Below are 13,132 nucleotides of genomic sequence, written 5' to 3' on the forward strand. Positions count from 1 at the left end.
ATATAAAACACAGAATTTGTGTGATTATACTAAATGACTTACAAATAAACACCACTGCATATTTACAACTGTTACACATGCTGATGTAACGCAAATGTTCCAACTTGGGATCAATAAAGTATATCTTATCTTAAGCTGATCGATGGCTACTGCCATATTAGCAAAATTTGCCTCTGAACCTTGACAAGTGCATGTTTCAGGCTTATCAATTAATGTAATGTTATCAATTAACAACAGGGGTCCCAGACATAAGACCAGCTGTTAAATAAAGCTCTTCTGACCTTAGCTGTCATGTGGGTATATATATTAATGCTGCCCATTATGGGCACAAGCAATTTTCACCCATTTATTAATTATATGTTTTAAATGTGAGTGTTTCCTATCCCCTAAACCTCGAGGGATGTACACAGTTTAATACACGGCAACTTCTTATTATTGGAAATACGAAAACGTCTTTTAAAACTACAACTCCCAGTAGAGACGTGCCATAGATAGAGAACATGTTGCGAAACAGAATAGCCAGCATGTGTGGTTCTGGGGACAGGGTGGGGGAGGGGGGGACGCGGTGGACCTGTTCAAATCCAGTTTTGCCGTGGTTCCATCCCATTTCAAGTGCTGTTCAAGGCTCGGCGTAACCCTCGGAGCACACTCTCCAATCACAGAGCTTGAGGACTATCACGGGGTTTGTCAAATAGAGCACATGGTGTAGTCCAAACGATAGCTGGGGAAAAAATATTTGTTTCTCCGAATCGAAGGGGAAAAATACAAAAGCATTGCACACAATTTAAACCAATCAATGTTGTGTAATTAACAAGGATAATCTGGTGTTTTTTAGTCGATGAGTAGTGCAGATATCACTGTAAAATCAATCGACAGTAAGGGGAATACTTACTTCCGGGTGTACAATTCTCCGTTATCCAATGAGAATGGACGCTCACATTGCCTTTAAGGGCAGCCGACACAAACGAATGCCGTGCTTCCATGAGCGTCAAATCCCGCCGCAGATGGGAATACATTGCAATCAGTTGAAAGCTATTTGCTCCCTTTATGAAGCTGAAGGAGCCTAGGAGCGTCACAACTGCACGCCACGGACACTGACCAAACGTCGCCCCTGGACGATTATGGAGTGAGAGTGTGTTGCTCCATAGATATATATAAACACTAGATGGCTCATGGGAGATTTTCCAGCGTAGCTGACCGGCCGCCATCTTGCCACAGTCAACAGTTACTCTGATTTGCGTTATGGTATAGCTGTTGTAAGGTGAGTGATCTGCACAAACATACTCTTAACTCGCTGAAATCTTGACTGATTTACAAACGGTTTGGTTTATTATAAACATTATTAGCATGGCTATGATACAGGATGCTTGGACATGTTGAAATTGCAGCTTTTCTTTGTGTATGTGGTTGTATTTATTAGCTGGCTAATAACAAGAGGCTGTGAGTGAGACCTAGTATTACAAAGTTGACCCAGCAACTTTACACCAGTGGGAGAGGCAGAACTGCTCTTTCTTTTCAACATAACTTAAGTTACACATGATTTCTTCCAAGTGGTTTGGCTTGTTAAAAACATCTTGCATTATGATACAGGAATTTGCTGGCTTTGTGTTTACAGAAGTACCTGACTATGCCGGACTTTTGTGCAGCCTCCGGATGTTTAATGGCGAATCGCTACCACTAGGAGCATATATCGCCACCTACTATGTATTTATTAAATCTTCATGTTCCATGAGACGCAGCACTATGTTCCCCACATATGTTTATGTTTGCTCAGTCTAATAACATGGTTGTGAAAGAATACCAAAGCTGAGGTTGGACGATGATTGATTGTTGGTGTGCCATGTGTCACCGTGTGTCTTATTGGTTTTGTGTTATACTGTATTTTATTGTGTGCAGCTGGTCCTTATCTCCAAGACACATTTAAAACAAATAACCTTGAACCTTGAAGCCCCATCTCTCCCCACCTGCTCCTGCTTCCTACATCCCCTCCACACCACACCAAGTTGTTCTTCTTAATAATAATAATACATTTATTTTGGGGGGCCGCCTTTCACCCAACGACACCTTACAGGGGCATAGGGGAAATATAGGGAACAATTTAAACAGTGGATTTTGTGATATATCAGCCGGGGTGAGACAAGACAAACCACAAATGGAGAAGGACACAAAAGGACACATGGTACAGTTTATATTATTCTTGGTCTTTTTTCAATAACATATTTCAAAGGTTCTGGATTTGTTTACAAATCTAGAAACTAAATACAAAACTAGGATGATATGAAGATCTCATGTCAAAAATAATTGTGATAAATTAGACAGAACTGGCCTGTTTGTGAGCACATTTTATGTTGGTTTGGTTCTTCTGATAAAGGTGTGAATATCTAAATAATATACCAACATATGCTATTGTCATTAGTTGTGTCCCTGTTCTTCAAGCTAAGGCATTGCTAAATTAACAACTCTTGGCTTACAGAGTGGTAACATGAGACCGATTTTTATATATAAAATATAAATTTATTTAAATTTTATAATTTATTTTAAATATTAACAATATAATAAAATAAATAGAAATATATACACCGGAAAATATTTAATATAAATACCTAGGGGAAAGCTGACGCTGCTGGCGGGTCCGCAAATGTCCGTCGAATATCCAACCTAAAACTAACTTCACAGAGTGAGTTTTTTTATGTTTTCTGTAAGATGTGAAATATGACCAAGCCAACAGTTTATGTTGTAACCCCCTGGGTGAAAATGGCATTTAAAAACAGTCATTTAAAAGCCAAGATATTAAAATAAACATTAAAAGAAAAAATACATGGATACAAGTTACAGTGTAGTTAGATATGATTATGAATAGTTCAATTAAAAGCAGTGGCAAAAAGAAAAGTCTTCAGCCTCGATTTAAAAATAGTCAGAGTTGCAGCAGACCTGCAGGTTTCTGGTAGTTTGTTCCAGATATTTGGAGCATAATAACTGAACGCTGCTTCTCCATGTTTAGTCTGGGGACAGCTGACCAGTCCCAGAAGACCTGAGAGTTCTGGATGCTTCATCATTTAGCAGGAGTTCAGAAATGTATTTCTGACCATTCAAAGCTTTATAAACCAGAAGCAGTATTTTGAAATCAATTATTTGACAGACTTCAGAACTGGAGTGATGTTATTATTATTATTATAACCTTTATTTAACCAGATAAAAGCATTGAGATAGAATCTCATTTGCAATGCTGACCTGGCCAAGAAGGCAGCAACGTTACACATAACACATAACACAAACATATAAAATACAGAGAACATAACTAAGAAAACAAAAGATAAAAAAGCAGTCACTACATTGTGCACATTAGGACAGTACGAAAGGTGCACTACTTATTACTGCAAGAGCAGCTGGTGGTAAGGACTTCAGACAACTTTAATTTAAAACATGCTATTGAGACAAGTGCCCTCAGTTTGAGGCGTGATTGAAGGTCATTCCAAGACCAAGGACCATAATAAAAAAGACTCCTTTTCCCAGCCTCAGTCCGCACAGCAGGAACCTGGAACCGTATCCAGGCACTGGATCTGAGGTTGTAAGAGTCACAAACTGGAGCAAATCTGGCACATATGTACAGTGGAAGCTTACCTAAAATGGCTTTATACATTAATAAAAACCAATGCTGCATCCTACGCATAGTAAGTGAGGACCATCCAGTTAGGCTATACAGTTTGCAATGGTGAGTCCTATAGGGTGCATTTGATATATATCGCAGTGCAGCATGGTAGAGTGGGTCAAGTTTGGCCAAAACAGTGGGACAAGCAAATCTATAAATGGTATCACCGTAATCCAGCTGGGACAGGAATAAGCCAGAGACCAACCTTTTACGGGATGAAGTTGAAAAACAACATTTAAGTCTGTAAAGGAAGCCAAGAGTGAATTTCAATTTCTTAGTTAGAACTTCAATATGGTTTGATGTGATCCACTTTCTTAGTGTTAGTGAGGACTCGAGCAGCGGTGTTCTGAATTAGCTGCAGCTTTTGTTATGAACTTGGATACACAAGGGAAAAAAGGACTCAAATGCACGACCCGGGAGCCAGAGATAAAGTACAAGTAATATACTTTATTTGCCAAAAAGGATATTAAAAAAAGATAACGGCACTCTTCACAAGGCGAACAAAAATAGGTTTCACAAAGGCACAACAAAAAATCACTCACAACGTGAGGAACAAACTTACAATAAGTTTCAGGAGCATGAATAAGGCATGTAACAAAACAAGCGCAACCGTTGATGAGCAGAGTTCTGGCATGAGGACAGGACAAGACGAACTGACACTGAACACTGGGAGACTGGGGGATTTAAACACTCAACAACAAGACACAGGTGAAAACAATCAGGGGCAGGGCTGATGCTGATGAGCGTGGGAGAACACATTAGGAAAGGGAGTCAAGGAACCTGAAATGAGACGTGACAAAACAAAACGAGAAGTGAAAGATAACACAAAAATAACAACATGAAACATGACTGATTAACAGCTTTCTAATTGATTTTTTAGTGAGACCTGTAAAGACACCATTACAGTAGTCCAGTCTACTGAAGATAAAAGCATGGACAAGTTTTTCCAAATCCTGCTGTGACATTAGTCTTTTAATCCTAGATATGTTCTAGGTCTGGGGTCTGCAACCTTTTTGACCAAAAGAGCCATTTCGCTCCTTTTTCCCCAAACATTTTTTGTCTGGAGCCACAAAACATATTTCATAGTTTTTTATTGTTATATCTGACAAAAACTACAGTTTTTTTGCATTTATTAGGCTATTTATTACATGATATAAAACTGTTAACCTCTAATAAGAAACAAAGAACTTTTATAAGGAGAATTAAAAATACACAGGCCTACTTTAAAATAAATTAAACACAGCACTTGGGGAGTCCTCTGCACATTTGAAGGAAAAAAAATATTATTAAAATGGGCCCACTTTGAAATAAAACAAAACATATATCTGCACCCTAAAAAGAGTTAAAGGTAGGGTAGGTAAGAATGGAGAAACCAGCTCGAGTGCGCTAGAATTTGAAAATACACAACCGGAAAAAATATGCCTCTTCCTTCAGACTTTCTTACAGAGCCCCTCCTCCAACACACACAAACGCGCACATGACCAATGAGGGCACGACATAAGTTTGTGCCCAGATGGAAGGCTGACAGGCAGGTAGGCCATCCAGTTATCTTAGCCGGGCCCTCAGATGATTGGTCGTGCTTTTTACAGTGCTACGGCTTCCAGAGATTAATTTTTGTATGTATTTATTGTCAAAGCATTTATTATATTCATTGCTATCGGGATGGTAAGAGCATTCCATGGAATATAACAAAAAGTGTTTTCTGAAATAAATTACATACCCCATTGAATTATGACTGAAGATCGTCAGCTGTCTTCCTCTCCCGTGTTGTTCTTTGATACGTAAAGGCTGCAGCACCTTTGACAACTTCTCTCACATATCAAACATACCGGTAAACCAGCATCGTTTGCTGTGAAAGCAGATAACTCTGTTCACACAGAATTAAATCCTGTGTTCCTCCGGTACTTTTCTTTGATTTATCCATAGTTCGCTCATCGAGCCGGGGGTCAGGTTATTCGCCTCCAAGAAAAGGCGCTCGCGCGGGACCGGAGCAGGATGTGACGCATATTTTAGTTGACCTAATTCAAACCGTTTTGTTTTTTATTTATGTGTCACAGTATCACCTCAAAATGCAACATACGAAACATTTTCAACCATGCAACAAAATATAAATAGTCCTACAAATACTTTTATTTTATTTCCTTCTTATTTTTGTCTAAGCTCAAGGGAGCCAGAGCAGAGGGCTTAAAGGGCCGCATGCGGCCCGTGGGCCGCGGGTTGCCGACCCCTGTTCTAGGTGATAGTAGGCTGATTTAGTAATTGTTTTAATGTGACTGTTGAAGCTCAGGTCAGAGTCCATGACTACACCTAGATTTTTGGCTTTATCTGTTGTTTTGAACATTGCAGGCTGAAGCTCAGCACTAACTTTTATACGTTCTGCCTTAGCTCCAAAAACCATTACCTCAGTTTTATCTTTGTTTCATTGGAGAAAGTTCTGACACATCCAGTCATTGATTTGTTCAATGCACTCACTCAGTGTTTGAATTGGACATAGTTTCCTGGTGAAATGGTTATGTAAATGTGTGTGTCATCCGCATAGCTATGGTAACTTATTTTGTTGTTTTTCATTATCTGAGCCAGTGGTAGCATGTAGATGTTAAAGAGAAGAGGCCCCAAGATGGAGCCTTGAGGTACCCCACATGTCATATTTGTCTACTCAGGTGTGTATTTACCTATAGAAACAACGTTTCTTCTGTCCTTTAAGTAGGATTCAAACCAATTTAGAACTGTTGCCGAAAGTCCCACCCAGTTTTGTAGTCGGCATAAAATATTAGAATTACACAAATTACAATTTACAAAATGACCCATCCAGATGGACCACAATGGGTAGGCCTACAGTTACAGTATTCTTTTCAAATAAGTGTAGCATGTTGAAGTAGTAGGGGTGTAACGGTATCCGTATTCGTCCCGTACCGTCACGGTTCGGACGTCAGGGTTTGGCACATGCAGTCACACGATGAATACGCCTTTTTTTTACGAGTGGGAAAAAAGTCTGTCATTCAGGGCAGTATCCATTACACTATTTATAATCCAGGGGGCGGTATTGCGCCTAAAAGCTGTTTGCCAGCCGCCCTTAAACAACAAATGAAGAACAAGAAGAAAACACAACAAAACGAACACAATACCAGAAGAAGAGAAGTTAGTATGGCGATTTCAGATAACACACAGGAGCTAGAACCCACCTGCTTCTTTTAAATCAGCTGTGTCGGAACATTTCGGGTTCCCTGTGGACTACAATAACGATGAAGTGAGCGAGTGGTGGATCGGACGAGGACGGTGTGTCGGCGTTGTTCGATAGCGGTGCGGTATGCTAATGGTAACACACGCCAAACATGCTAAATCATATCAGAAGGCATCACCCAGATTTGCCAATCACCGGAGCCCGGCAAAAGACAACAGCAGTTCAGCAGCTTATCCCCGCTATTTTTAAGAAGCCAATAGACATGAAAGCCGTGAGACCAAAATAAATAACGGAAGCTTTTGGTATATATATTTCAACGACTATGCGCTCTTGAAACACTTTCTTATTATTTATGATGTAATATTTTCAAGACATTCTTTTTAGTTTTACAGCTTGATGAAACCTTTTTGTTTGACATCAGCCATTATAGATAATATGGCCATCTGAGTGTGTGTGGTACTGTTTGTGGTTTATTTTTAACTGTTTAATGCAGTTAATTATTAAAAATGTCAGAGTTCCTTATTTATAAACTGAAACTTGCACTACTGTTCAAAAATAAATAACAACAAACCTGGAATTATGCATTTGGGACTTTCTTTTGCTTTTTCTTGTTGTACCGAACCCGTACCGAACCACGACCCCCAAACCGAGGTACATACCGAACCGTGAATTCTGTGAACCGTTACACCCCTAAGAAGTAGTATTACTGAGATAACAGTAATGCAAGTAAAAGTATTCCATTAGAGATTTGTATTGTTATTGTTATTACAGTTTGTGTTACAGTAGTTGAATAGTCTAACTAAGAAATAGCATCCATTAATAATTAGTATTATTGCACACAAGTGATATTGCACAACACGTGTTAAGGTGTCAAGTTACTTTAAAACTGTGTTTGGCTGTGTGTGAGGTAGGCTTTTAGTTAGCTTTAATTCTGGCCCCTCTGAATATTTACATTTTGTTTAATAATTAACCTTCTGTGCGACCGTATGGCAGAGCACTCTTTGAGTCACTATATCTGATGTAAATTTCTCCTATTATACTATTTCTTTTAAAAAACATGTTTATGAAGTGTTTTGCTCAAAATACCAAACAGATACCAAACTAGAACCTATTCTAGCCATGCCTCATATCCCTCTATTTCAGCCCTGTTACAGAAGTGCTGAGTCCGTAGCTTTATAACAAAATTAAATAAAAACAAGAGCCGAGACGAGAGCTCATTCAGGAGAATTCTACCCAGATACTCAGCTTAATGCTGCCGTGATTAAATGCCATATTATGTTCTAAACCACATCTCTGAAGAACCAGGACCTTACCGTGGTGGAGAGGTTTGTGTGCCCTGATGAACCAGGGGGCTGTGTTGTCTGGAACCTTGTGTTCCTGGTAGGGTCTCCCATGGAAAATTGGTCTCAGGCAAGAGGCCAGACTAAGATTGGTTCGAAGACCACATGAAAGACGACACAAGAAGTGAGGATACCCGGCCCCTACACTCTAAAAACGAATGCAGGCGACCTTTCACCTCCACTTAATTAAATGCATGGTTGCAAGATAAAAATGTGAGTTAATTGATTTAGATAAACATTTTAAGTTGCAAACATTAATTTATAAATTGTGTTGACGTAATAATGTTGGTAATTACATCAACTTAATATTGTGTGTAATTTGAACTCTGATTTCTGCGTTAATTGACTTAAAACAAAATTCAAGTTGTAGTAAGTAATGCAATTGGCTTGATAACTTAATGGTTCTACACCTTGAGTTAAGGATTTCAAGTCCACTCCCACTTAACATGCCTGGACAAGTTCCCTACAGTTAAGACAAATAGAAATATACAAAGGACATTTTAAGGTGAGTGTCATCTTTTGTCATTCAAATACAGCAGATAGCCTTGTAGTTGCACTGTATAGGCAAATTGCTGTTTGGCCAAAATTAGCAGCCTTTGAACTGTGAATAGTTCTGTGAGAGGGTACAAAGTAGTAGAGGCTACTGTGAGAGTACAAATACTTTGGTTACTATTGTGATAACGCTTTTTATTAAAAATGAATCTCGTGAAGCAGATCAAGGATGCTTCTTGAGGTAGGATCGTTATTTAGAGTTGTCATTGAAATGCAAGTTGTTGGCAGTCACCCATTCAGAATATATTCATTTAGGTCATTTCTCTTTTCGTCCTTTTTCAAAAATAGCACAATACAATTGAAGTACGCAGAGAACTATAGCCATCCGCTGCCTTGTCGTGTACCTTGGAGAAAAGGAAGAGGACCTTTTCAAGGAGTTTAGCGAAGTAATTAAAAATCTTGAAGTAAAATAAAAATCCACGGGCCCAGTGACACAGGACAAAAGCACTGCTCTCTGTCAGTTACATTTTGAAGCATATTGCACTTTTGGCCACACCCCAACCAATAATATCTTAGAGACGTTCAGCATGGATAGGTGTTGACAGCGATGGCATGGGAAAAGGATTGTGTAACATTTGAGAAGTGGCTTCTGCTCTTCTCTTAACCAGTTCACATATTATATGGAACCTGCAAAAAAGATGAGAAGATACACTGAAACTTGCACGGTTGTGATTGACTAAATCTGTCCACATGCATTGAAACACTAGGCAAAGTACTCAAAAGCACCTCTGTGTGTCTTCAGGACCACATTGCCATGACGACACACACATGCAGACTCAATAGGGGAAAACAATAGCAGCGTTGCTTTAGCAGCTGGTAATAATGGCTCTGAATTCGCTAAGAGTTTAAAAAGTATGCAGTTCCCTAATTCATTATATCTTATGCGCTAACCTATTATTTAATGTGCTTCAAAAGGACATGAATATCGCCTTCATCAGTGACCGGTCCACCCAGGATCTGACCATACGATGCAACCATCATGGTCGAGGGAAACACATGAATGAGCAAAACTAGTAAAAAAATCTACCCCTTTCCAAACATAACAAACTAATCCCTTCTCATCCTGCACCTGTCCGCCGTAACCTTCGTTCCCTCTCCCCCTCTACCTTTGCCTCATCGGTGCTCTCAGCCCTCCCTTCCTCTGACTCGTTCCAATTGCTGCCTCCAAACTCTGCTGCAGAAACTCTCCTCTCTACTCTCTCATCCTCTCTGGACTCTCTCTGTCCTCTCACATCTCGGCAGGCTCGTCAGTCCCCTCCTGCTCCCTGGCTAAATGATGCACTGCGTGCTAATAGAACCGTCCTTCGGGCAGCAGAGCGGAAACGGTGGAAATCCAAACACCGTGACGACCTCCTAACCTATCAGGCTCTCCTCTCCTCTTTCTCTGCTTCGATCTCTCAGGCAAAAAGCACTTTCTTTCAAGATAAGATCCAATCTTCCTATTCCAAACCCAAAAAACTATTTTCCATCTTCTCCTCCCTCCTGGACCCCCCAAAGCCCCTTCCCCCTCCTCCCTTCTGTCAAGCGACTTTGTTAACGACTTTGAAAAAAAGGTTGATGATATTCGCTCTTCTTTTTCTGACTCACCTCTACTCACCGCTGGGTCACCAGACCCTCCTTTCACCCACACACTGACCTCCTTTTCCCCTCTCTCTCCAAGTGAGGTTCTTACCCTCATTACCTCTGCCCGCCCTACCACCTGTCCTCTGGACCCTATCCCTTCAAACCTTCAGACTATCGCTCCTGATATTCTACCGTTTCTCACCCATTTCATCAACACTTCTCTAACTTCTGGTCACTTTCCAAACAGTCTCAAGGAGGCAAGAGTAAACCCTCTCCTAAAAAAACCCATTCTCAACCCGTCAGATGTTATAAACTACAGGCCTGTCTCTCTCCTCCCGTTCCTGTCTAAAACACTTGAACGCGCTGTCTTTAGACAACTCTCCTGCTATCTCCATCAGAACAACCTTCTGGATCCGCACCAGTCTGGTTTCAAGGCAGGTCACTCCACAGAAACTGCCCTCCTTGCTGTCACTGGGGAACTGCACACTGCTAAAGCAGCCTCCCTATCCTCTGTCATCATCCTTTTGGACCTGTCTGCTGCATTCGACACAGTGAATCATCAGATCCTCCTTCGCACTCTCCAAGAACTTGGAGTTTCAGGCTCTGCACTTTCCCTCCTCACCTCATACCTCAAAGACCGCACCTACAGGGTTACTTGGAGAGGGTCCGAGTCCGACCCTTGTCAATTAACTACAGGGGTCCCTCAGGGCTCTGTTCTTGGTCCCCTCCTCTTCTCCTTGTACACAAACTCGCTCGGATCTGTCATTAGCCCGCATGGTTTTTCATACCACTGCTACGCTGACAACACCCAATTAATTCTGTCCTTTCCCCGCTCAGAGACCCAGGTCGTCGCACGCATCTCTGCTTGTCTAGCTGACATCTCTCAGTGGATGTCTGATCATCACCTCAAGCTCAACCTTGACAAGACTGAACTGCTTTTCCTTCCCGGGAAAAGATTGTCCCACTCTTGACCTGACAATCAACATTGTCACCTCTGTTGTTTCCCCGACTCAGACTGCAAGGAATCTGGGTGTGACCCTAGATAACAACCTGTCCTTCACTGCAAACATCGCTGCTACAACCTGCTGCTGCAGATACACGCTTTACAACATCAGGAGGATGCGTCCCCAGCTGACCCAGAAAGCGACGCAGGTTCTGGTCCAGGCTCTCGTCATCTCATGCCTAGACTACTGCAACTCCCTCCTGGCTGGTCTACCTGCATGTGCCATCCGACCTCTGCAGCTCATCCAGAATGCAGCGGCTCGTCTGGTCTTCAACCTTCCTAAATGTTCCCACACCACGCCGCTCCTCCGCTGCCTTCACTGGCTTCCGATAACTGCTAGAATCCACTTCAAGACAATGGTACTTGCGTACCATGCTGCGAATGGATCTGGCCCTTCCTACATCCAGGACATGGTTAAACCGTACACCCCAGCACGTGCACTCCGCTCTGCATCAACCAAACGGCTCGCTGCACCATCGCTGCGAAGGGGACCCAAGTTCCCATCAGAAAAAACACGTAGGTTTGCTATCCTGGCTCCAAAATGGTGGAATGAGCTCCCCATTGACATCAGGACAGCAGATAGCTTACACAGCTTCCGGCGCAGACTGAAAACTCATCTCTTTCGACTCCACTTCGAGCGATAGAACTATTAACAAAGCACTTGTATACTAATAAAGGGCTGGCTTATCGAAAGCCAGTTGAGTAGCACTTGAAATGTTTTTGCTCTATGAAACCTGATGAACTTATATGATTCTGTTTTCTTCAAGTTTGTATTTTGTTGGTCGAACGCACTTATTGTAAGTCGCTTTGGATAAAAGCGTCAGCTAAATGCAATGTAATGTAGTCGGAACAACTTAATCTTTTGAGTAATCAACTTCAAAACTTGTGTTTATGCTACCAATTATTAAGTAAGTGGTAATTAAAAACACCTCTGATTGTAGAGGAAAAGCCTTCTCCCCTAACTCAAATAACTTTGTTGTTTTAAGACAATTTCGTTAGAAGTTGAGTTAACTCAATAAACATTGATGCAAACTGTTGCGTTGATTTTCTTTGTTGAGCCAAGGCATTTGTTTTAAGAATGTAGGAAGCCCGGGGTCCCCTTCTGGAGCCGGGCCCAGAAGGAGGACTCGTCGGTGAGCGTCTGGTGGCCGGGCTTGCCACGGAGCCCGGCAGGGCACAGCCCGAAAAGGTAACGTGGGCAACACCTCCGCTTCTCCGTCCCGCGGGCCCACCACCTACGGGAAACAGCGATGGGGTCGGGTGCGCTGCCAGAAGGGTGGCAGAGAAAGTAGAGGGTCTCGACGGACCAGACCCGGGCGACAGAAGCTGGCGTTGGGGACGTGGAACGTCACCTCTCTGGGGGGGAAGGAGCCGGAGCTTGTGCGGGAGGTGGAGCGTTACCAGTTGGATCTGGTTGAGCTCACCTCTACGCACAGCGTCGGCTCTGGAACCTTACTTCTGGATAGGGGTTGGACTCTATTCTTCTCCGGAGTTGCCCAAGGTGTGAGGTGCCGGGCGGGTGTGGGAATACTCACAAGCCCCCGGTTGGGTGCTTCTTTGTTGGAGTTTACCCCAGTGGACGAGAGGGTCGCCTCCCTACGCCTGCGGTTTATGGGGGGGAAAACTCTGACTGTTGTGTGTGCTTATGCACCCAACAGCAGTTCAGAGTATTCGGCCTTCTTGGAGACCCTGGAAAGAGTCCTGTATGGGGCTCCTGAAGGGGACTGTTTAATCTTGATGGGAGACTTCAACGCACATGTGGGCAATGATGGAGACACTTGGAGGGGCGTGATTGGGAGGAACGGCCACCCTGATCTGAACCGGAGTGGTGGTTTGTTACTGGA

The sequence above is a fragment of the Pseudochaenichthys georgianus genome, chromosome 5, assembly GCF_902827115.2.
Source record: "Pseudochaenichthys georgianus chromosome 5, fPseGeo1.2, whole genome shotgun sequence".
Classification (NCBI taxonomy): domain Eukaryota; kingdom Metazoa; phylum Chordata; class Actinopteri; order Perciformes; family Channichthyidae; genus Pseudochaenichthys; species Pseudochaenichthys georgianus.